This window comes from Prorops nasuta, unplaced genomic scaffold (genome assembly GCF_024137725.1).
Source record: "Prorops nasuta isolate Cenicafe-Biocafe unplaced genomic scaffold, Cenicafe_Pnas_1.2 PNAS00015, whole genome shotgun sequence".
Classification (NCBI taxonomy): Eukaryota; Metazoa; Arthropoda; class Insecta; order Hymenoptera; family Bethylidae; genus Prorops; species Prorops nasuta.
In genome coordinates, this window is record NW_027116812.1 from 3,965,939 (window position 1) to 3,990,852 (window position 24,914).

The 24,914-nt window shown below is 36.0% G+C and overlaps 1 protein-coding gene across 1 annotated transcript in view; it reads right to left on the bottom strand.

Annotated features, from left to right (window-relative positions):
• The window catches only part of Ten-a (tenascin accessory), a 338,450-nt gene that overhangs the window by 226,560 nt on the left and 86,976 nt on the right, over nt 1-24,914 (bottom strand). The window contains exon 3 of the mRNA XM_066736696.1: nt 10,292-10,350. The gene's annotated coding sequence lies outside the window, so the exon portion shown is untranslated. The remainder of the gene's footprint in view (nt 1-10,291; nt 10,351-24,914) is intronic.

The following is a 24,914-nucleotide window of genomic DNA, read 5'->3' on the forward strand; positions in this document are numbered from 1 at the left end:
CACACGGTAGAAACATATACAGGTTCCAATTGAAATCAAATTTCATCCCCAACACCCGTTGATATTCAAAGTGCATAATTCAGGTTTGAGTACTGACAGCCTTGTTTACACCTGAACCGCAGCTTGTATTGTCAGATAGTTAATCACCCCAGTAATTTCCGTAAACGGCTATTGCTATAACGTCCAACAATAAACACGATAGTCATAAACTTTTTTCGTTAAATATCATTTGTACGGTATATAATATTAATCGGAACGTATATAGATTTGTGATAAAATTTTTTTCTATCCAATAAATTCGCGTTTAATGTTTTATAAGTCACTGGATGAGATTTCAGGCGTTTTTGCCGTTAGCAGAAAACATGGTAAATCTGATTGAAATCGAGATATAGCGTTTGAAATTGATCGAGTCCTCGACATTTATAGTGTACTGGATAATTAAGTAGCGAATATCAATTTCTAAATTCGTATCGCAATTCAACGCAGATTTACAGAATGAATTATTAAGTTATTTATTAAGAAATTTTTTTTTTAATATGTATAGAATTTATTCGTTATCTTCTTCCAACGATAATTGAGGAGCTACGAAACCAAATAAACTAATTATTGTTATAAAATTGTTTATTAGTAGGGATTATCGGCTAATTTTTTAAAACTTATCATATAAATGCAGTAGTTTTCAACAAAATCGTATAGAAAAAGTGTAAGTATTTGATTTTACTAAAATAATTACTCAATATCGTGTTTTTTAACAAATTGCAAATTGTACCTGATACACGTTTTCCTAAAAAAGGATTTATTCGGTTTTGCTCCAAAGCTTTTTAATTACCTTCATAATTTACTACTGCATATTCTTAATTATGGTAAATTACAACTCATTTAAACAGTACTTACTATTTACAATTAGATATTTACTTAATGTCAAATTAATCCTTGAACACATTAATCAGTACACTTTTTTACATTAAAACATTAATTGATATATTTCTCTCCATTTATACGGAGCTGCGTTAAAATGATAAAATTCATCGTATGAAATTTGAGCAATCTTCCATTCCTTCGCAAAAAGCATAGTGGATTTGATTGAAGTCGTGGAGAAATTTTCGTTATCGAGCATAGACCACTTAATAAAATTAGAAGCTTCGTCAAAATTGTAAGATTCAACGAAAATTCGAGGCGTTTTTGTAATTCTTTCTGAAAAGCCGGGTGGATCTGATTGAAATCATGAGAAAGCCTCTAAGATCGATCGAGTCTTCGATATCTATTGTACTGGATAATTGAGTAGCGGGTGCCACTTGAAATTCCCATGGAGACATCCTTACCGCGAGTAGATCAGTCTCAGTCTTGATTGCGTAGACTGCTGATTGATGCTCCGAGCTAGCCTCAAACATGGCCGCGCGCTTGCTGTCTTAAGATCGCTCCACCGTTCCTTCGACTATGAAATCTCGCTTTGAGATTGCCACCACGAAGGGGAGGACCTCGACACGAATACAGCCACGCCTTCTTCTCGTAAGCCAGATAAAGTCCAAAACCTCATCACTGTCAAAACGAAGAAACTCTCGCTTCTTTAATTATCAGCTTGCAATTCCGCCATAACATCCTATACAGTCAGCCTCTTATGTACACACCAGTACCAGCTACTTTTCGTTCAGCCAGTGATATTAAATACAGGCACTTGATGAAAGCAGCAGCTCTAAACCCGAGAAAGAGGGGGTGGGTGGTGAAAACGAAAAATACAAGAGTAATGTTCTATCGTAACAGAGTTAACGTGAGTTAAAAAAAAAATCATCTCTACAGCAACTCAATTGAAACGAGCAAGAAATTCGCTGAACAAACATTATGTAAAATTTTAATGAAACGAAAGATAAAGTTTTCAATGCCGAAGCTCAAGCGAAGACTTTTCAATGAAATGTTTTCAACTTGCAAATATTGAATTGAATCTTAACGGGCGAATCGTCGGAAGATTTTGCGCGGCTGAGCGTAATAATTTGGCGTAGATTCAACAAGTGCCGCAGTCAGCTTACTTGGCACAATATATAGTTAATTACTTGGTGACAATGCATGCACATCTCGCGCAGTAGTAACGGAACTTCATGGGCAGACACGTTGTATGAAGGCACGTGGTTGAACAAAATATTTCTCGAGGAATATTTTTTAACGTTAAATGGCGAGGTAATCATGGAGACACTATATAGAGTGTTGCATCAAGTACAGTGAAAGAAAGTTCATACGTGATCGAGTGCTCTCTTCTTGAAATATTAGTGGATCTCAATGCTCTGAACGTCATACTTTAGTTTTCACAAAACGATCTGTAGCAGAACCAGTAGGAGCTAATAAACAATTTATTCAGTATAATATATAAATATATGCACAGTTGATCACTCGATGCCACATCAAACAATAGTAAATGGAGCTTCACGAAAAGTCCCATAATGATAGCACGTGGTCGCGATAGATTTTTCTAGAAAAATATTTTGCAACGTTATAGAGGGGATGCTAATAAATCTCAATGTGTCTGAAAGTCGTGGTGGTTGTCGTAAGAGGATGTGAAGGAGAGTAAGTGGGGGTAGATAAGCCGTTACTGGAAACGTGCCCTTATGCATCGCCAGACACCTCTCACAGCCACTTTTCTCACTTGCCTCGATAACGGCTAACAGGTCGCATCCTCCACAGCACAAGAGTGCTCCACGACAATGTTTTGTTTCGACGTACGGGCTCCTTTACATCCCCCTTTCCTTCTCACACCTTTCGCATTCTATCTTATACCCTCTTGCAAAAGCGTCGAACTTTCATGTGTGTGTGTGTGTGTGTATGTATTTCTATAGTACACGTCCTCGTCGTCCCCTTAACCACTCATTTTAGGGAGAACTATAAGTGATTTGAAAAACTTTAAGGTATGTCTGGTGTGCTGGAGAAAGAATCCGAAGCGTCCTCAATAGCCTCTCCTCGTCCTCTTCAAGGTTCTAGTGTTATTAGTCAAAGTTTCCAATTATCCACCAGCTGTATTCTATAAACGACGGAAAAGATAGATTGCGGCACGTCCTACGTATATAGTGTATACACGCGCGCTTATGGTAGATATTGTAGCGTTCGACTAACGCGCATCCACCGAGAGGACATTCCTTCGTTTAATGGAACATTTTTACAAGTGGTCATAAACGTGAAAAGAACCTGTTTAAGCGTCAAGATATTTTATGACTATATGATTTATAATATTACCGGATTACGTTTAGTCCGATGGAGTAACAATTTTTTCTTAGTGTTTCGTTATGAACATACAGGGTGTCCTGTAGGTCGATACTGACCAGGAAATCCTGGGTAGAAGGACTTATTCCGATTGCAGAAAACATTAAAACTTTTTGATGTAGCTCATATTTAAGAAGTTATTATATATATAGCAGTTAAAAGGTTTTGAAACCTTGTGTTCTTATTAACTAAGTTACGCTAGGTGTTTTGATAGGTTCGATTAATCTGGTTAAACAAAAGCGTGAGGCACTCAAGCACTGATTTACCTTTATGGATTTTTGACGGGGATTGTCATTTATTTAACTGGCCCATCGGGCTTTCCAAGCGCTTTAATTAACAGTTCTCGGTAAAATTACAAAATATAATGTATTTATATTGTATTTAACCTTTTACCATAAATATGCACGCAATTCGTAAATAATAATTAAAGTTCTTTAGGTAGAGCATTATCCTAATAGATTATTTAGGTAATCTTTAAATTATTCTATCTGCAAAGAAATAATAATAAATTAAAACCTCAATATTTTTCGGGATGCAGCAAATAAAAAAATCAACACGTCGTTTAAAAAGTATAGTTTTTATATACTGGACGTTAGATATAAAACTATCTGGTAGATTGTAAGAGAATAGCCATCAATGCGATTGATAAAAATATTTTTTAAAGACATTGAGCTTGATATGGAAGGCTGAATTGAACTGGTCTTTTTTCAGCGAGTGTGGAGAAGAGAATCAACCGGAGCTTAAAAAACCGATGTCCGAAAAAATAAAGGGATCGACTTAACGATTTTAGTAATGATAATAATTAACTCCGTTTATCGTGTAACATTTTTTCCACACATTCCTTCAAAGATAATAAATTACATTAAATTTATTGCTATTATCCAATATTTTTTATAAATAAATCGACTGTCAATGGCCAATTCTGTTAAAGAGTGCAATATGCCTACCAAATGTTAAAAAGGAAGATTAAAAACAATGAACTCTTCACATATTAACGTACGATTTTATACTAAATCCACGAATTGAAAAAAAATATAGTTTAAACGTGAAAGAAGGCTTTTATTTTGTAAATTTATTACAATGATGAACATTCAGAGCTTCAAATAATTTGACTTAAAAGAAAAACGTAGAAGCTTTTACAAAGAAATTGTTATGTTTATCAACAATTTATTGCCAAGATTTGGTTGGTTAACTAATGAACTCTCAATTGCTGTTTATAGTTTTCAGCAGTAAAAGTAGTATTTCATCGTTGCGTTCTGTTTTCGTATTACGTATTATGTGCAATTCACAGCACGTAATGACGCTCTATGGTTTCATTTTCACGCTCCGCCGAAACGAATAAAAGTTGCGATAAGAAATGGCATTAGCCAAGTATGGTGAAGGGGAGAGAAAGGAAAAAGACGAGTAGATGGCTGCTGCATCTGATGTCAAGAGAGAATGAACATTAGGGGAAAAGTTGTACTTATTATCGAGGTAGGTCACACACATGTGTATTATTGCCGAGGAGGAGCTGCTCCTGCTACGAGCCAACGATCCAACTGAAACGTGAAAGTTTTCCAATACTAGCTTTAACGACAATCTCACTTTGTATTCCAGAACAAATAAATACATTGGATATTAAATTGCATTGCTTCAATTACTAAGACCAACAAATAATAGTATTTATTTAATAAAGAAAATTTACGATAAACGCATTATAATCAGACAAACTATGATATTAAAATTCAACAGTTTTGGATGTATGATCGATAACAGAGCAATAAATTAGTTTGAAAATCAATTCAAACTAAAAAATTGTTTATCTCTATATAAAATGCTAAAAATAAAATAATACACATATAGCAAAAAATTGGTAATATATGTATATTTCATTCGTGACTACTGATCATAGCACCTTTTCCATTCCAAAAACTCGATATTATTAATGTAAAAAATCAAAATTAATAAGTTGGTCGATTTTTGTTCCGAATGTCTGAAATGTGACTGTATCCTGTAGACGTTGAACCAAGCATGAAGCACTCGAGTGTTATTCCGACATTGGCAAAAGTCGCAGTTGATAATAGCTACACTTAAGAATATAGTAGCATTCTCAGCTTCAGACCACGAATTCAGCCTTAGAAAGGCCATGCTGTAAAAGGCTTTAAGAGTTCCCCCGCGCTCGTGCGAATTGAGTGGGATTTGCATGCCGCGTTGTGGCGTGATTTTCACGATAAATGTGAACCGGGTTTTTAAATGGCATCTAATGAAGCTAACACTAGAGAACATTGTTCAATTCCCCCTTGGTGCTCTTCTCCAGGGATATAAGAAGGGCATCTGAATGCATGAAGCATAGGGCGGTGTAGTCCTAGCAGTATAAGATATGCTTCGAAAAACGCTTTTGCATATTCATCGAGCTTGCGCGAAACCTTCACTCCTCGAGAACTCTACATTTAAGTTATAAGCCTAAAAGACAGACCGGACCTTGATTACATCACTGAATTCCCTAATAATAAGCATTACAGGAATATTGCTTTTTCGTTCTTTTTATAGCTCCATCCATTTATTATTCCGTCTTTAAACAACATACTGTATGCAAATACGTACGCCAATCGATATTAACAAGATTGCTAAAAAGTGAGAGAAAGAGTCTATTGTATATAGTTATAGGATGAGGGTTGGAATGTATATTTTGCGGTGAAGAATGTCAATTAAACGAGCCGACCGATTAACTATAACCAAAACCTCGACAAAGGCCGAGCGTGCCAGTTTCGCACTCTAGCGGGTTCATCACATGATAATTTATATGGTAATTCCAGGGACGTAATAAGTCCCCCTCGGCAAACTCTGCTTGCCACTATACACGATCTGGCAGCGGCGCGTTAGCCTCCTGCACGAGGCTAGGCTAGTGCTCCACTGCTCCATCGGGAGAGGATGACCCACCATGTACACATCATTACTAAAAGCGGTCATCGATTCATCGGAGTCAGAGTGAACGCTCGCAAGGGAAGGAAAGGGATTCGACTAGCGCGACAGACAATATTCAAGAGAGAGAGAGAGAGAGAGACCAACGGAGAATTCAAATGATCCCCGCAACCCCACAATTGTCCATTGTCTACCCCCGATCCTCCCCGCTGAATTTAATTAACTCCATCTCGTTAACTTTTGCCACCACGACCGTCCGTGCTCCCTACCAACATAGTATCAATGACGAAAAACGAATACGATGATAATAGGAGAGTTATATATATAGTATAACGAACCATGTAGAGATAAAAAGGATTAAATCATTCTTCAAGGTCGAATCTCGTCACTGATCAATTTTTTACTCTCGAGTGAAAGTTTTATTGCCTCAAGTTTTTGCAACTGATACACGAATGGTTGTATATGTATATGAAAAGGTGTTATTGTGTAATTGTCGATGATGTTTAAATAACAATATCCGTTCATTCACGCGTTCAAATGTAGCAATATAATTCCCCCGCTGTTTAATCCAGGAAGTTATTTAATATCGGTATGACGGGAGCGGGCTTCTAAATTCAATTGAAATCAAGTGGACGAGAAGGGCTTACCCGCAGAAATTGCTCGCAGTGAGAATTGTTGTCTCTGATGCGAGCGATCCCCTTCCGTAGGGTAGAATTTATCGATGAGACGGGGGATACCAAGGGTCACGAATAGTCAGCGATAATGAGTAAGAGCCTGTAATAGCTCGATAATTCTCATTAGTAGAAATTTCAATAAAAATATCGCTTCTTGTCAATCTACCGAAAAACACGTAAAAAGTCGTTAAAAATGTTAAACCGATTGTCAAGGAAATCGTTTCTTTACGAAATTGTTCTTTTTCTGATAGACTTTGTTTCTCTTGTGGAGAAATGTAACCGAATATTGTATAGATGGAAAATAACAATATTTAGTGTAATATTCTACTTTTTCTTTTAATTAGTTTTCACTGCTTTGACAATTTACCAGTTATTTTAACGATAACTTTATAGTTCAGAGATTTCAGGAAAAACAATGTTTTACAATCTCTAGTGGATTTATCGCGAAAACACGTGAGAAAATTGCTCTTAAAATTATCCTCAATATGCTGTAACTTATATTGTTTCTTACACAGAAAAATAAACTCGAGTGCTACAAACAAGATAGAAAATAAGAAACTATTATTAATTGTAATAATTTTATCACATTTTATGTATATTTGATTGATGATGATAAATGTATGAAAATCAGAAAATTTCACTTTTCGTTTAATTAACCAAATAGGTTTATTATGAGTTCATAGATCGATAGTGCCAAGGAGCAATCCATGTTGGAATTTCGTCTTCATTTAGTAAATGGTCGGTAAAGCCAGATAGTAGCTGTGTCATCAGGAGCTTGGAGAAGATGCAAGGTTCCACAAGGGGTAGGATCGATCGAGGCGCGCTAGTGCGTAGTGAAATTAACTTAACTGGGATGTAAAGACACATTGACTGCCATACTGCTAAATCGCTGCCGTTTGCAACTAACGTCGAGCTGTATAAGCCTGGCTCATGCTACTTGCAATCGCCGTTACCAATCTTTGCACCAAAATTCGTCTAATCGTTACCAAGCTTATGGTTAATATGGTACCTCTACGATTAAAGACAAAAGGGGATGAAGGTATCGACAGTGACATTTTTAGAGAACTTTATATAAAAATATGAATGTTAATAAAAGAATGCTACCATTTTTATTCTATCCGGGAATTTTTAAAATTTCAATTTGGTTTTGTTATGCATACTTTATATATTTTATTATTGAAAACTTGAATTCTAATTTACTGAAAATATTGAAAATATGACACGACACCTTCATCCACTGATGTATTCAATTATTATGAGAGGGCTTCTATAAGCAAAGTATTGTATAGGAGAGTTCTTTCATTAAATAAAAATTAAATGTACAGTTTAACTAAAAAGAAAAAATTGTTTAACTCTTTAGAAGTAAATTGTTGCACAAATAAATTAGAGAAACATTGTATTGCACTAAAATTTAATTTACAAGCTATTGTATTACTCTGTTTTGTTTCGATGTGGTATAAAGTATAATGTGATTCGTTTTCTGGATGCACGCTTTTAAATGATAAAAAGTAAATAATGTAATATAATTCGCCATACTGTTAGAACAAAACAAGAGTTTGTATTCTATACGAGAACTTTCTTTTTCTAAGTAGATTCCACGACAGATTCTTGAAATGAGAAATTTGATCTGTTGATAATTCATTTGTATATATATTAATTACGCTTCATCTACTTCATTAAATAAATTAAAATTAACTTAACAACCACGAATGACAAGTTGTACAGCTTCTAAAAGCAATGTTTCCTTCTACATCTTCCCAATTCCTGGCGTATTTTCTAGCTATGCAAGATACTTGATAACAGCAAGGCCTAGCGCATTATTAAATTGACCTGACTCGTTTACCTCGTACAAGCGAGCGCTTGATCGCAACTAAATGTGTAAAGTGCAAATGGATGCGGAGCGGTGCGCATTATTGCATTAAACATTCATTAAACTCTCCAAAAGTGGAATAAATGTACAATGAGTGACGTCCTCCCCAATGGATTGGATAATTCCGGCTCCATGAGTCATAATTAATTTTTGCAATTATGCTTTACCACCAACATTCTTTGATATGCGATCTCAATATACTGCTTTAATTACCGTCGAAGCGCTTATTACGCTAATTATTTATCCGAAATTTTAAATTACACAGCTACTCTACGTTGCTTTTGATAATGGATACTATTTGGTGTCAAGTACACTTATCGATACAATACATACATTCCGAGATTACCAAAACCATGCTCAAAAGACGTTTCTTAATTTTTAAATGATTCAAGTGCAAATTAAATAAGTGCAACGAGTCCATTTTGTTATATATCTATCAAGAATTTTCTGTGATTTCCTATAATAAAATTACAAGCACTGCGTTAAAATCAACTAAAACGTTAGAGAATGAGAAGAAAAAAAATATACGACGGTAGATATATATAGAACTCTTGTTTTCCCTGAAAGCAGCTAGCTTGAAGCGTAAGACTGGTCCTGGAAATTGGATTGTCCTTTGGAAAGTCCCCAGGCTGTCATGCATAGGAGCGAAAGCTAAGAGATTCTACCCACTTCTACGTCCATAAAGCGTTCCATGTAAAATTCTTTCTTCTCCTGCAGTAAAATTCACAAAGTCTTAATTGGTGAATCGTGCGCATACCATAAGGTTGGCTTCTGTCAAAGCGCGTAAACTACATTCATTTACACAAGAACCACTAGCGACTTTGTTTCTATAGCTAAACTATTTTACCATTCAGCTTTTGTGCAATTTCATTTGGAAGGCGCCTCGCGTAAATTGCGAGGGAAAAGAATGGAACGAGGCTTGCTCTTTTCGTCAATTGGAAACGGTGCATAATCTTAACACCGAGGATTACAGGAAGTTATCTTTGAGGGATCCTTGAAAAATACACAGCGGATCCTTTCTCCTCCTCCTCTTCTCCCTCCAACATTATTAGGCAAAGTAACAGAAAAGCCCAGGCCGAGTGAGAGAGCAGAAGTGTTTTCTTGCAATAAATACGCGGCTGCTTAGCGAGTAAATGTAAACCGTTATGAACGTTAAGTAAGATGAACGAAAAAACCACAGCGTTTTATGCGGCGTATACCGGGCAAAGCCTCTTAGCCTGAAGTAAATTGTAAGTCTCTTATACTCGACTGGTCAACGCCGGAAGCATTTTCTTTCGGTAAAAACTACTCGGAACGTAAGGAGATTAGAGTCGTTATTGCGTTGGACAGGACAAAAGCGGAAGTTTCAGTGAAAGTCGCGACCCTCGTCTGACGTTTTATCCTCTACCATGTCGAGTCTGGTAAAGTGACGAAAAGCCGATGTCCGTTACGATAAAATCAGGCCACAGGATTTTGGCCAGCTGTGATTTTAAACGCGATACAATTTTTCTATTGAAGATGAAAGAGGATAAAAAAAAAGGTTCGGAGAGGCAAAAGTTTTAATTTAAGCAAATTAGAGTCTCGCTTGGCAATAATAACTTAAAAGGCTAAATAGACTTACAGTGACGAGTTAGGCTGGTTGTCAGAAGTTCAGCAACAGAACTTGGGTAGTCCGGATTACTGAAAGCAATAAATAAATCTTTCAATATATACGTGTTTTTAACCGTTGCTCTGTATTGTAATAGCGAGGTGTGAACAATTTAAAGAAAATTTACAATATTCTCTGGTTTATGAAAAATGGGTTAATAATTGTGACAAATGCATGTCATATAATTTAAAAAATATATAACAGCGATATATGATCATAGAACGACCAACTAAGTTAAGTAGCATATGGGACTCGCTGGAAATTGAATGGGAAACCACTTGGGAACATCTTTGCTGATACAAAGAACTTAAATCTATACATGTGTGTATACACACAGCACACACCAAGGGCTAATTTTCAAGCTATAATTTTCTATTCGCCTGCAAATAACCAGAAATCACTGATTAATGGAGCGTAAAATTACCATAGTTTTTATGAATTTCAATAGCGTCATCAATGCGAAATTATTCGTTATCTTAATGCGTTTGTGGGTATCGATATACACATCTAGCACCGATTGGTTTATTTAGGAGAAACGAAAAATCGAACAACGTGGACGAATCGAAAGAATGAAAGAAAATTTCGCAGCGAATAACGAATGATAAGCTTCGGGCAGACTAAATCGAGATCGGCTCGGCTCAGTTCGGTCGAGCTCGGTTTGACTCGCCAAGCGGCTTGATACGGATGGTGCATGTTTGATGCCGGAAGTGCTTCGAGCCCGGGGCCACCATCCTCTCACTGCGGTTTCCGCAACCTCCGTAGGGTCATTAGCCAACCATTCATTATGCAACTGCAAGGCAGTATTGCGTCAATACGGGGGCGGCAGATTGTTGGCCCAATCGATAACAATGCTTCGTGTTTACCGGTTGGATAATCAACAGACGTAGCTTCGTTTCCAAAGACCTTGCAAGTGGGAATTACAGTCTAGTTCGCTCCGTGCAATATTGCTTCCCGGAAGTGCCACCCTCTTTCAATCGATTGTATCTTCAGTCAGAAACGTAAAGCTACGCGCTTCCGTTGGCAAAAACTGATTTGCCTACTTATCGGAAACTTTCAACCGCTTCACCCCTCCGAGCAATCCTACCGATTTCCCTTATATCTATCTACCTCCATTGCAAACCTAACTCTACTCTCGCATGTATCCTATATTCGAGTCGCGATGCAACCTAATACGAAGCTTCATAAATAAAAGGAACCCTTGAGTTTCGCTTTGGCTTCGAATTATTAAGAGCGTTGGTGGTGAGAAAACGTTATCCGCGTATATACGAACCACTACTCGCTATCCATTCTGTGTATGCGTGTATAGAAAATTCTATGCTTAAAAGATTTTGAATCAGACATGCATATCTAACCGGATGGCTGATACCAGCTAAAGTATAAGAAGCGGGATACCGGAAGTAGGAAGCTAGGAAGCGACGAGATGAAAGGGATCCGGGCGATATTACCAGAACGGCTGAGGTGGATGGAGGGAGGGAGAGGGAGGAGGCAGAGAGGGAGAGAGACGGAGAGTGAAAAGGGTCCTCTTTGATCTAAGTTTGTGGAAATGCCGGACGATGGGACACCGTGCGTAGCCGCCTAGGAAGTTGAAGCAATTTGCTTAGTTGGATTAGATTGTGAATTTTGCACCGCAGTGTTTGAGCCGCGGCAATCCCCGCTGTCCTTCCTTAGCCTCTTGCCCTTGCTCTCGCACTGTTAAAGTCCCAGTCGGTAGCGAAGGGCTGCTTGCCCTTGTGCTTCCCCTTCTCTTCCCACTCTCCTCTGCTTTTACTCGCTACTTTCTTCTCTTTCCCAATAATTTTCCTGCTACCTGATATCGGTGTTAATACAGTAACAAGATTGAAGATTGCAAAGGCCTTATCGATTCATTCTTCACGTTATTATTATAGAGTCTCATTTATTTCGATTTCGAAATCCCAGTGATTCCAAGCGAGAAATTCGTACTAAGCTCGCAGCTCGTCCTCGTACGCTCACTGGCGAATCAATATACTGTGATAAAAAACGTGTAAAAGCTTATGTTTAATCAGTGTAAAACGAGATAATTTGATATCGACCATATATCAGGTCCTTGTTAGCTGGGAAAAGCCTCGCTTGCAGATCATACATCAATAAACATTACACTGTAAGAATTTTGCAAAGAGCACTTCGTTAAAATTTCTCGTTGAGTCTTCGACAAACGGTTAAACTGACAGTCTATGCTCGACATGGGAGGTATGTCTATATAGCAGTATAATAATAAATAATCAATTAAATTATATAAATTGTAGTGTTTAAAATATTTCATAACATTTTGTCGTTAAAATGGTATCGGTTTGAAGTATTATGATAATTTTAGGTATTATTCTGTTAAAATAATTTTGTATTCCCTTTATTTATTACCTATTAAAATTGCTCTTTATCGTCAAATTTATATATGCATATTATCAGTTTATTACTAACTACTGTACTAATGATTCGTATAAGTTTCTCCGATATATATCTTGTCAATATTACGTCACATGACTAAGTGGCAATTTGCGTGGAAATCAGGATATATAAGACTTCTTGATTGAGCGAGTTTGAAAGCTGATTGGCGCAAAACTTGGATAGGATGGGCGGAAATGTGCTTGGAATGCACGCACATTTTATACGTGAAAGGGAAATGGGGGAGTGCTGCGAGATCGACTATCTAGCGGCAATGTGAATCCTATACGTGAGAACCGCGGCACGAATGGAGGATCAATGTTTTATCGATATTGCAACAGTCGCAGCGTTGATATGTCTCGAGTCGGAGAGTGCACATATAGTGCGTGCTTTCTGCCGTTTGTAAGAGGATTTTGTAGATTAGCTTTTGTTTGTTATCACCTTTTGTTCCCTCCTACTTTTTCCCCCCATGGATCTATTCTCGCAGCATTCCAACAATTAAAATCACCGGTACATCGCGAAGAACGCACGAAATGTCAGAGCCTGGCTTAAGCACGTTATTTCTCAAATAATTCCTCTAATACCTTAACAAGTCTCAAATGTATTGAATTAATGTTTTATAATTGAGTCGCTGAAGATGAGTGGACCATGTGAAAAGCACTATTTAATAACAGTAACTCTCTGCAGTACGTGGAGCAACCTTTATGCGTTGTGGAAGGTATTCTGATTCTCGAACTGAACTTGAAAATTAATAATAGTCTGTACTGAGAAAGTTAGATGTAACGCAAATCCCTTTCATGTTTGTCAAAAAGATCGACCTTTTATAGAACGAAAATTTCCAATGTCAGATTAATTCTTTGCTACGAGATCAGGTCCACATTTGCATAAATTTTCGTGCCTACTCAAAAAGTTACTCTTTTTATCGTATTTTGGCTAAATATTTATAAAAGTGGACGCTTTATTATTTCGAATGAAGCTATGGTGAATGAACACATAAAGTAGATGATGAATTAAATGTAATTTCGTTTTTATACTCTATTTGTGAATAAATGGTTCCATTTAAGCCATTATTTTCTGATGACAATTAGAAGTCTAACTCCTTATAAAATGTGCGGAATCAATTTTGCAATTTATATTTTTTATACGGTATTATTCCTGTTTTTTAGAGATAATTTAACTATTACACAAATGTTCAATAATTTAATTAATACGAACTCGTAATGGATATATGATTTCTACATGGAAAATATTTAATTAGAGACTACGATGCTACGTTTTAGAAAAGGAGTAATTACGATTAATAAAAATTTTAAACATTACTCTATTTTAATAATATTTCAATTTCATACAGGCAGATTGACCTAGTGTAACTACATACGTATAATATATTTCTTAAAAAAATTGTTGAATCTCTTCCGTAAAATATCCTAATTTCTGCGCTGCGAGCGTTTACTCTAGAATTCATGAAAAAACGATGACAATGTAGAAAAATTATAACTAGGTAACTAATTTGGATTGTGTGCTTTTAAGAGGTGTGCTGTGTTGGTAAAATTAGATTTACAATAACTACCTAAACTTTTGCTGACAACAAAACTTACGAATAATATAACACACACAGTCTACAATTTTCTACTCTCAAACTGTGGTAGAATGCAGGTTTGGGGTGAGAGTTTCTCCTTAGACTTCAGTAGATTTTTCTACCTCTTTTACGAAAAAGAGATTCTACACACTGGCTTTACAAACAAATAGCAATATATAATATTTATATACACTTATATACCTAATGATATCAATCCTATAATACGACAAAGTAAATAAGGTTCATATTTTGAAAAAATACACCAAATAACCTACTGATTGTTTCGAAAGTTTGAAAGTAAAGTGATTAACAGAGACATGATAAGTATGCCTATCCATATGACTGGAAAGCAATATAAGAAAATATTTAAGCGATTAACTTTTTCAGAAATATGTCCTCTTTATAAGACGGGCTATATACAAAGGTGCAAAATCGTGATTTTCAATGATCATTATTATTTTTAATGATACATTCTACTAAAGCAGCTTATAATATATACATCCAAGAAGTATTGAAGAAAATTAAAACTGTATTTTAGGTATTTTTAGTTTAACCATTCTATAAAAATCAATTGCGCGGATGCTTCTCTGACAAAATATCTTGCAAAGAACACGACAGTCATCGCAACTAATTGCAAACTTCAGATCTTAGGTATAAGTTTAAAATAAATCCAATAAAGCATATTCTAAGAAATTTAGTATAAAACATTTCGATTGTTTTTAAAATTGATGACATAAAATATTAACTAAAAAGAAAGATTAATTGGATATAAACCTGAAAAATTTTTGTTATTGCAAATCAATTTCAAGATGAAATAAAAGTCTCTCTGAAGTAAAAATGTATTCTTGATTAGTTTTAATATTTTAATCTAAATTGTTTATATCTTTTTGATGTGAAGAATTCTTAAATCATATAAGAGGAGGTAAATAATTAAATTGCAATAACCGATCAATTAATATACAGTTAATTTAACATTTGTCGTTTTTATGGTGTAAATGAAATGTCAAATATTGAGAAAGTTGTTTAAAGCGTTCAAATGGCCCAGAGTCTCGGAATTGTTCTTGTGTAGTTGACGTGACATATCGAAAAATCTGCGTTTGACGAGCCACTCTTTATACTTTCTTTAACAGCAGCGTTTGTACTGTTATGCTGACACTGCTGGAGACTGGAGAGAGGTATTTCTCGAAGCGTTGCTAAAGAAAAGCTATTGGCGCCGTTATACATCCAACGACTCGACGCTCGCATACGGATGCGTAGACGAATGTCGATACCAAAGAGAACTTTGATAAACATTTCGCCTCATAAACGATCCATCGAAACACAACTCTACCCTGTGCGTCTCGTTCAGTACTGCTATTCTTCCTATTCATAATTTGTGCATAACTAGCAACACGAAGAGCCAATTGTGTGAAAAAGCAACATTAAAAAAATTGCAATTTACCTCATGAATTGAAAAATTCTATTCTTAACATTTACGCTATATTTGTCTTAATTAATTGCAGATTCTATATTTTACATGTCAATACACGAAAGGATGTTTGTTTTATTTAATAAATACCGGGGTTTATGATATTTTTGTCAATACTAAAATTTAAATATCTATACAGGCTTTGAGAATTATTACTGCCAATTGAAATAATATAGAAAGTGTAGGGAGTTTGAAGACAACAATCCTAATTAATTTTTTTCCTGTTGCCATTAATTTAGGAGTACTTAATTAATGAAATTATTTAACTGTGCAAGCCTCTGATTAGCAGCTGGGCAACTCATTGGGTTTGAAAGTGGCCAATAGAACACGCATCTCAGTCTCAATATGATCTGTATGAATATAGGCAAGCACTAAACATCGAATATCGAACGAAAAAAAAGGCCAGATGCAAACACACCTGAGTTTTTAACTAAGAAAATTTGTAACTTGTGAAAAGTAAGTTAAATAATTTTACTAATTAATTACTTCTGAACCAAAAGCAATAGACAAAAATTTATTAGGATTGTAGTCTTCAACAAAAAAATCCCCTGCTCTTTCCAAATTTTCCCGGATGGCACCCATTAATCTCGAACCCTGTACATGAACTATGCTATAAATTCAGTCTCATAAACTACCCATCGAAGCATTGCTTTCGTTAATATTCATAATTTATCCACAACTGACGACCCATAATACAATCGATTGAAAAAGTCATTAAAAAAAATCATGAATTTCACAATTTACATCTTAAAGCAAACAATTCTGTTTGTAAAAATGATACAATCCTTATCGCAATTAATCGAAGAATTTTGCGATTGGCATTTTCAACAAAGGGAAGAATGTATGCTTTCTTTAACAAATGCAGGGGCTTATTGTTTTTTCGGTTGGAGTTTAATGCTCCGGAGGCTATAGAACGTTCGTAGTGGTATCATGCATGAACGCGTAGCTAGAATCCGCGGTGAAGTCGACAGTACGGCACATAAGAGGGTGAGAGCGCGGAAAAGAGGGATAGGCCAAACCCGGTAAGAAGAGGGGGGCTGCTACAGAGGTTACCACGCCGTCAGGAAGGAAACTTTTGTTTAAAATTGGAATTCCTTTGCGGCTCGTTGGGACTAGGAATGCAGATGGGGTGGAGGCGACGAAAATCGTGAGTGGGTGAGATGCGCGCGCCAACGCCAACTTTTCCGGGCTTTGGATTCCGTGGACCATTTCAAGGCTGTTTGTCTGGAAAAGCTAACTTACGATATTGTTTTATCATAACGAAAGATTTTTCCTTTACATAATAATATTTACTACTTATCTCTTTCTTTTAAAAATCTTCAACTTTTTAAAGTTGCAATTAATAAATCTAATTGTTTTTCAACATTTTTATCAATTATAATTATTATTTATAATTGTATCTTAGTAAAAATTATTTTCTTTGTTCGATTGAACAATTAGTTACTTCATTTATTTCTTGAACAGTGGTAATTATTGAAATTACTGTCTCCAGGGTAACGAATTCTCGTCTGGTGTCTCCTAAGTTTCACTGTTAGGATCTCGTGGCCTACTGTGAATACTTAGGTAAGTATCCCATCTCGCTAATTATTCGGAGGTAGCAAAAGTTTCCCTATCGACCACACCGCATACGACCCTGCTCACTCTTTTTCCATTTTCATCCTTTTTCTCTATACTTTTCTTTCTCCTTGTCCTTCGTTCCATCTATTATTCTTCTTCTTCTTTTTCGCTTGGGCTTTGAAAACTTAAGAAAGCAGATTACCGAGGCATCGTCGATTTAAGAAATTGATTCGCACGAAAGAGCTAGCCTGAGGAAGGGATTGCGTGGTGAGTGGAACGTAATAAAGTCACTCGCGGTGGAACGTGATCAGAGATTGAGGAAGGTGTTTATTGAAAGGCGAACGAAAGCAAAGAGAGATGAGACTCAGATCTGATCATCTGTTTTATACAGGGAATGGCATTACAGCTGGAAGGCTTTTTAATTTGTAGGGCTGATGGTGAACGCCGAATGGAAAGCGTTGGAAATTTTCTACTGGAGTCGATCGACTGCAACTCTTGAAATCACCGTTACTTGCGACGTATTTCATCTCGTCCATCACTTTTTTTAAGAGAGATTTTACGGTTATCAACGACCTTTCAACCGAACTATCTACAATCCAACACAACAGAAAGTTTCCCAGAGCAAGTTATTTATAACGTAGATATAATACACATATATAGCTAAAAAAAACAAAGACATTGTTATAGAAATATTGATTTTGTTAACCCTGATTTTCTCTAAATTAATAGCTGATTGGTTTGAGTAATAATTTCTACTGCAAGAACTAATTTCTTTCGTAAAAGTGTATTAACAAGATTAAAGTAGTATAGTGCTGAAGCTGTAAAAAAAATCCGATCAATTAGGTTTAATTATAATCTTTGATAGTAGGAGTCTTTTCTAACCGATTCTACCTAGACAGACTTTTAGCCTGATGAGTTCTAGATTGGGTGTGCAGCCTCTGTAAAGGAAATTTAGTGGCGATTCTGGCGACCGGTAATTAGAGAAAGTAGGTGTGCATAAAGTTTCTTCGACTCGTAAATGCGCACAGTAGAGGGGGAAAGAGATGTCTTTACGAGCGTCGCCTGACTCAAGCACAAGAGGTTGGCAGGAGCATCGCACTTTGATACCTTTCAATACAATTACTGGAAGGCTTTAGTTTAAAACGCTTAAATAACACTTACACAAAATTTCAACGCATTATCCTTCAAATATCAACTAAAGTGTACAGTGACTATTTTCAAATATACACATGAAAAAGATATATTGAAAATTATAATAACTCCAATTATAATATTCGGTTAATTTTAAGAAAATGTTAAAATTAGGCATAAAATAGTGTAATTAAAGTAGCTGTGTGTGTGCATGAAAAAAGCCATTCTCTCTGTTTGAGCTTGCCTTGCAACCATATATTTTTATTATCGTGTTATTTATAATCAGCGTTACATGTATCGAATTAAATATAATGTAAAAGTGTTTGAATAATAATTACTACAGTTTTGCATCAAAAGGTTATTAATATAACAAAAACTTCTTAAATTGACTAAACAGATTGTAAAGGATAATTATGGTGCACAGTATCAAGAATCAGGACGTGATTTCGATTTTGCGTAGTATCGAGACTCGTTGGAGCGTTATTTTGATGATAACGCCTCAGCCTAAAGTAGCGGTAATCAAATTTTGGCGACGACAGTAATAAGCAGGCTGGTCTGTCGGCGATAGATTACGCATATACACGCCGCTGTGTGTACTTCACCGTGTTTGCGGATGTGTGCAACGCAGCTAACAAAGCCAAGGGTTGCTGTCCCGGCGTTACAACTCATCCTAATTACATCTACCCTCATTTCCGGATTCGGAAGTCCTCCCTTTCCCTTCAAGAGGGTACACTAGCACTTAATTACTATTGCCAGCCGGACTTGCAAGTGGGAGTCCCCGCAATTGAGACGTTTAACTATATTTCCGACGAAATGACTATTAGATTTCAATTTGGAGGATTAAGCATGTCAAATCCAATCTAATAGGCTATTATATATGATATATAGGGTGTAGCAATATCTTCGCGTAACTTCTTAAAGTAGCGAATAAAGGGTGGGAAAGGGAGTAGAAAATTATTGAGTTATGTAAGAGTCTAGTGGGTATAATGCAAACAGCGTGAAAGACTGAAAATTTGGAAACACAGTCGAATAATGTGTTTACAGAATACCTTGGTCTGTCCACGCTTATTAAAATAAGTGATGATGGATATGGACGAAGCTGTGTGGATCTTTCTTATCCCTTGCTCTCGCTCAGCAGACCGTGTCTGCGTTTTGTCAATTCCCTTGGTCTTCGTCCACATTGACTTTCACTATATTTCTTATGCCTACATTGCTGATAGATGGGACAGCGAGATATGAGCAAAAGAGATGGAAAAGTTCAACATACCTCATCCAAATTCCGTGTGATCATTTATTTTAAAAATTAAAACACATGACTAGCACATTATTAGACAAAATTTCAGTCATTCACTGCTCGACTATTACTCATCAAACCCTTTTTTCATCCAATAATGTTCTCACTCCAATTTTTATTCTCTAAATGTTGACACGCGAACGCTTTTGAAAAATGAAAACTTTACGCTTTTTACAGTGACAATAAATTTAGTTATTTAAAAGGTAAGTAATATTATATATGTATTTATATGTTTCTCTAGAGCGAACAAGCGTATAGCTTTTAATTTAATTCCCGTAAACCCTACGTGACAAATGAGCAAGTATAGTGCCAACTATGATATTAATGTTATAGCGCTGTGACGAAGAGTATCTGCTCTAGTTTCACAAATCATTTATAACCGAGCATTAAGAGATTTTAGCGCTTGTGTTGCGTAAAAAATTAACAAGTCGACTAACTTGCTCGTTCCACGCAATCTTATCCCCTCTGTACATTCTTTCTAATTACCAGAGATTTATTAACTTTGTCCCTGCAGAATCCACTTCTTTCTTTGCAAATACTTTCTATGCACCCTCTAAACAATTTCACCTTTAGCAGCAATTATTTTTCGAGTAATTACTTGTTACGATTTTAATTAAAAGATAAGATATCTCTGTAGGAATAAAACTGGCTCAATAGCTTATTATACAAATACGATGTTTGCAGAAATACCAATATCCTTCTATTTTATTTTCAAGGATATTTATTTCTTCGTAAAAATAAATAAAATTTATATTTTTTATTCAGAACCAAGTACTGCTATAAAACACCATATTTCTCTTGTAAAGGAATCAATGAAGATAATATAAACATTTTTATGACTTATAAAAGACTTTTCGAGTTTAAGAGTGATACGATTTACTGGGGTGCTGCCAAATGACGAAGAAAAATGGCCAGCAATTTTCTTTAGAAGCAAACGACAGGAGAATGGTAAGAAAGTCAGAAGTTGGCATGATGTTCTCTTGAAATAATGCTTGGTAAGAGTCAAGGGATTCGATTAGGGTAGGCACGACAAATTTGTGGATTAATGGAGGATAAAGACTAAAATATTAAACTGCTGAGTGGTCGTAATGCATTATCACAAATACCTATAATAACTAAATTGTCACGCTTTATCGATAAGCTAATATTGATCGTAGCGCTTAAAAAAAATTATTGCGTTTATTCTGTGTGAAGTATAATATTGATTGGTTTAAATTTGCAATAATTTAAACAAAGTGCAATTATTCATTATTATATTATATTTAAAAAAATAATAAATTTCCTTAATTATAGAAAAACATAAATACTTGTGGAATACCTGATCTTAAGTCACTTTTATATTATTTTGTTAAACATACAAACATATAATACTATTAAAATGTAACTAAAAAAACCTATTAGGCTAGGTGTTGTAATAATATAAAGTTCAAAAACAACAATTACCTACAATAAAGTCCATATAGATATAGTCGATTAACACGCATCTTCAATATGAACACAAAAAATAGAAGCTTTAAAATGTTAAAAATTCTCTTTGTATAAAACATGTACAACATACAGCCATTAGTTTATTACTATTAAACTCTATACACATACCTCAGAAATTAGACCGATTTATCAATAGTGTATCATTCATATAAATAAATTTTTTTCCAAGTATATTTCACTAAAGGAATATTGACTTGGAGTATTTTAGCGTAGTTATAAGCCAGTTCCTCGAGAGTCTACGATTATTAAAAAATCACCTGTCAGTTTCACTCGCGCGACTCATTTCACGTAACAACTTATTCTTCTTTCGTTTCTTTTGCAGCCAGAAACGCGTCTGTGTTCTACTGACTGTTCACTATCCTTATCCCAGAAGGTGACTGATTAAAGAAATCCCCGTCAGATGTTCCCGTTCCAACCTGTCAAAAGAGTGCGTTAATTGCGCCATGCCTGATTGATTAACGTCTCTATCCTATTAGCTTCTGGTAAAAGATTACAGAGAGCAATCGTTGTTGCTATAGACGCTGGTTTAATCTTAGTTTGAGCCAAGAAAGTTAACATGCCCTGTTCGACGTCTGATTCGCTCTGAATAATATCATCACGAGCTAAGGCTCGCGTTAAACTATATCGTTTCACGTTGCATTTGTTGGATAAATTGTAAAAAAATTAATACAAAAAATAAAAGGTAATAATTATATATATACATATATATAAGTACAGGGAATGTGCTGGGGTATATAGAACAGTCCAGTCATTACGGCCAACATATTTTGCATGAGAATACAATCAGTGCAATTCAGCTCTCGTAGATATGCTGGGGCATATCACTGTGAAATTCGCTTCATGCATACATAACGATAAGTCAAATTCCCGATTGAGAATAGCAAACCGTACAGTTGAAAAGCACGCATGAATAGAGTTAATTTATCCAGCAACCCTTTACCGTGGCATAGCAACCATAAGTAATTATAGCTTGTAAGGGTCCGTAAGGTCCATTTCAAATTACTCTTATTCCTGTTAAATATTATCATAGATATGTATAGTACAGCAAGCTACATTTTGTATATGTGTATATTGCAAAGATATACTACACAAATATATCTCCCCTCGATAATAGATTGCTCTCATTAAAACTTACAGTTTCTTTAAACATCTCTCTGTAATTCTGTCGCGAAAACGAATTTAATTTAAATAATAGTCATATTTTTCTCGCACGACGAATGTACATGATGATGAAAGGTTAATATTTTCATTATCACAAAGGTACGTAATGGAACGTGTTAATAAAAAATATGAAGCAATAGAAAAAGAGTATTTCAAGTAGTTTTAATATTTTAGTCTTATACTAGACACGGGATCCTTAGTTGATTTCTCTTCAAGTATTCATGAAACTATCGAATTCTGGGTAATCTCTCGTTCTACCGTTTTGGCAGGAAGGTTCGATAGAGACACGTAAGTAATGTATTTTTGCACACGTTCTTGAGCAGCGGTGTAGATGAAGGTGAGTCGATCACAAATCCAATTATAGATGAAACTGTTTCTGGTAACGTCACGGCCATCCTTCGGCAACCCTTTCCGTTGGTTCTATCGGATAACAATTACCCCCGCTAGCAGCCATAGCTGTCCGTCGATATCTCGAGCTTGCTCCCCCCCCCCCCCCCTACTCCGTCCCCACCTTCCACACCGTTTCACCGCGCTACTCACACCCTCGCAACCCCACCACCCCTTACCCACATCATTCAAGCCTCGATGTCCAACTTGTAAACGTTACTTTTTTAAATGCACTTATACTTCTATCAATTCCAAATCATCACTATATATTTCTCTACCCGTATGACATTGGATCAATCAACTTCACTCGAGAAAATCTCAATAAACTCAAATTGAATAACACTCGTATGATCTTGAGCTATCCAGTAATATTTCAAATAAAATTTTAAAAGCTATAACACGAACAAGCATAATTATTATCATAACGATTGTGATATATAATTTAAAGTTGAAAATATCGTGGCGTGGGTGATGACAATAAATTCGAAGGCTTCTCATCGCGAATATCGACTAGCATCGATCGAATGTAACAACTTATTCCTCCAATTAATTCTAAATCACTGTATATTCCTTTGCCCCTATATAATTCCTGGTCAATCAAATTCCCTCGGGATTATTTCAATAAACTCAAATTGAGTAACACTCGTACGATCTTTAGCTATCGAGCAATATTTCAAACAAAAATTGTATTTATTAGACTGGAATGGAAATTCAAGCTTCAACAGATGATTGTAACGATCAAGCATAATTATTACGCGATGGTCCTGGTGTATATTTTAAAGTTGCATGTACATCTCGTGGCGTAGAAATGATAACAAGTTCGGAGGCTTCTCATCACGCATATCGGCCTCGATCGACCGAATGTAACAGTGGAGTGACGTAGCGTGGAATGGCATGTCATGGAGTGGCGTTCGGTGGTGATGTGAAACGAAATTTGGAAAACCACCGATTTTCGAACGGCCACGCAGCAATCGAGTTGAAAGAGGAGCAGAGGAACGAAGCCTTGGGCTGTAGTGAAAAAATCATAGAGTTCCGATAAACCGCGGGACATGGCAAATTGGTATTAGCGGCCAATCGAGCACGAAATAAACAATCGCATTTAAACGTACATCTCTGGTGCACACATACGAGATGGTAGCGTCCATTTGTCAGGGAATATCACATTTTTCCACTTGACCAGACAACGGCGAAGCTTGTGGGGCTTTCGCCAATGCTTGTATACTATATGTCTTTTTTTTATTTCCTCCCATACATGTAGCCTCTATATATATGCCGATTCTATCGACGTGCCAGTCTCGAAACTCGTGTGCGTTGAGATATCATGAAATAAATCGTAGAAAATAAAGAAAGCACCGAGATACTTTCCTTCGCATCCCTGTGCTACACTCATTTCTTACTATCACTTTCTCGTTTCCTTTCTCTCCCATCTCCCCCCTCCCACTCTCTTTTTGTCTTTTTTCCCCTTTTTCATATAGTATCGCGCAACCATCCCTTTTATTCTTATACTATAATCATCGAATTTTCATGCAACGCCATTTTTCTTCCTCTGACCCTCCTGCTTTTATTTTTATATTTATATACCATAACCCATATACATATATATGCATGTTACTCGTGTTGAGCCGCGGAAGTCAAGTTTAGTACAAGAAATGAGAAAATGGGTCCGCGTATACTGCGACCTTCCTCTACTTTTCTTCTGACTGATATTTTACTTTTTTTAGTATTTCTAATAATTTCTGTCTCTCTTTTCTCTTATCTCCCTCCTTCCTCTCCATTCCATTTCTTTGTCTCGTCGTACCTGCTCTCCCATCTCTTCCTATTCCCCATGTCTGAGCTTCTCAATTCTGCCTGTAATCCGACACTATAGAGCAAACTTCATCTTCCTTGCTCATGGCTTTCTTTCTCACACATCTCTCTCACTACTTTAATATATTGTCTGATCTCCTATATCTTAAACGAAGTCGGAGTCGTAACCCAGAAGAGTGCAAACGTACCGATAGATAAAGGATGGAGTCCCCACCGTAGGATCAAGTTTTTAATCACTCTCCAATGTCACGGAAAACCGAAGTGCGTATTGTACTTTCAATTTGTTCATTTCTCTTCTCTAGTGAACGAACAAAATAAAATATGA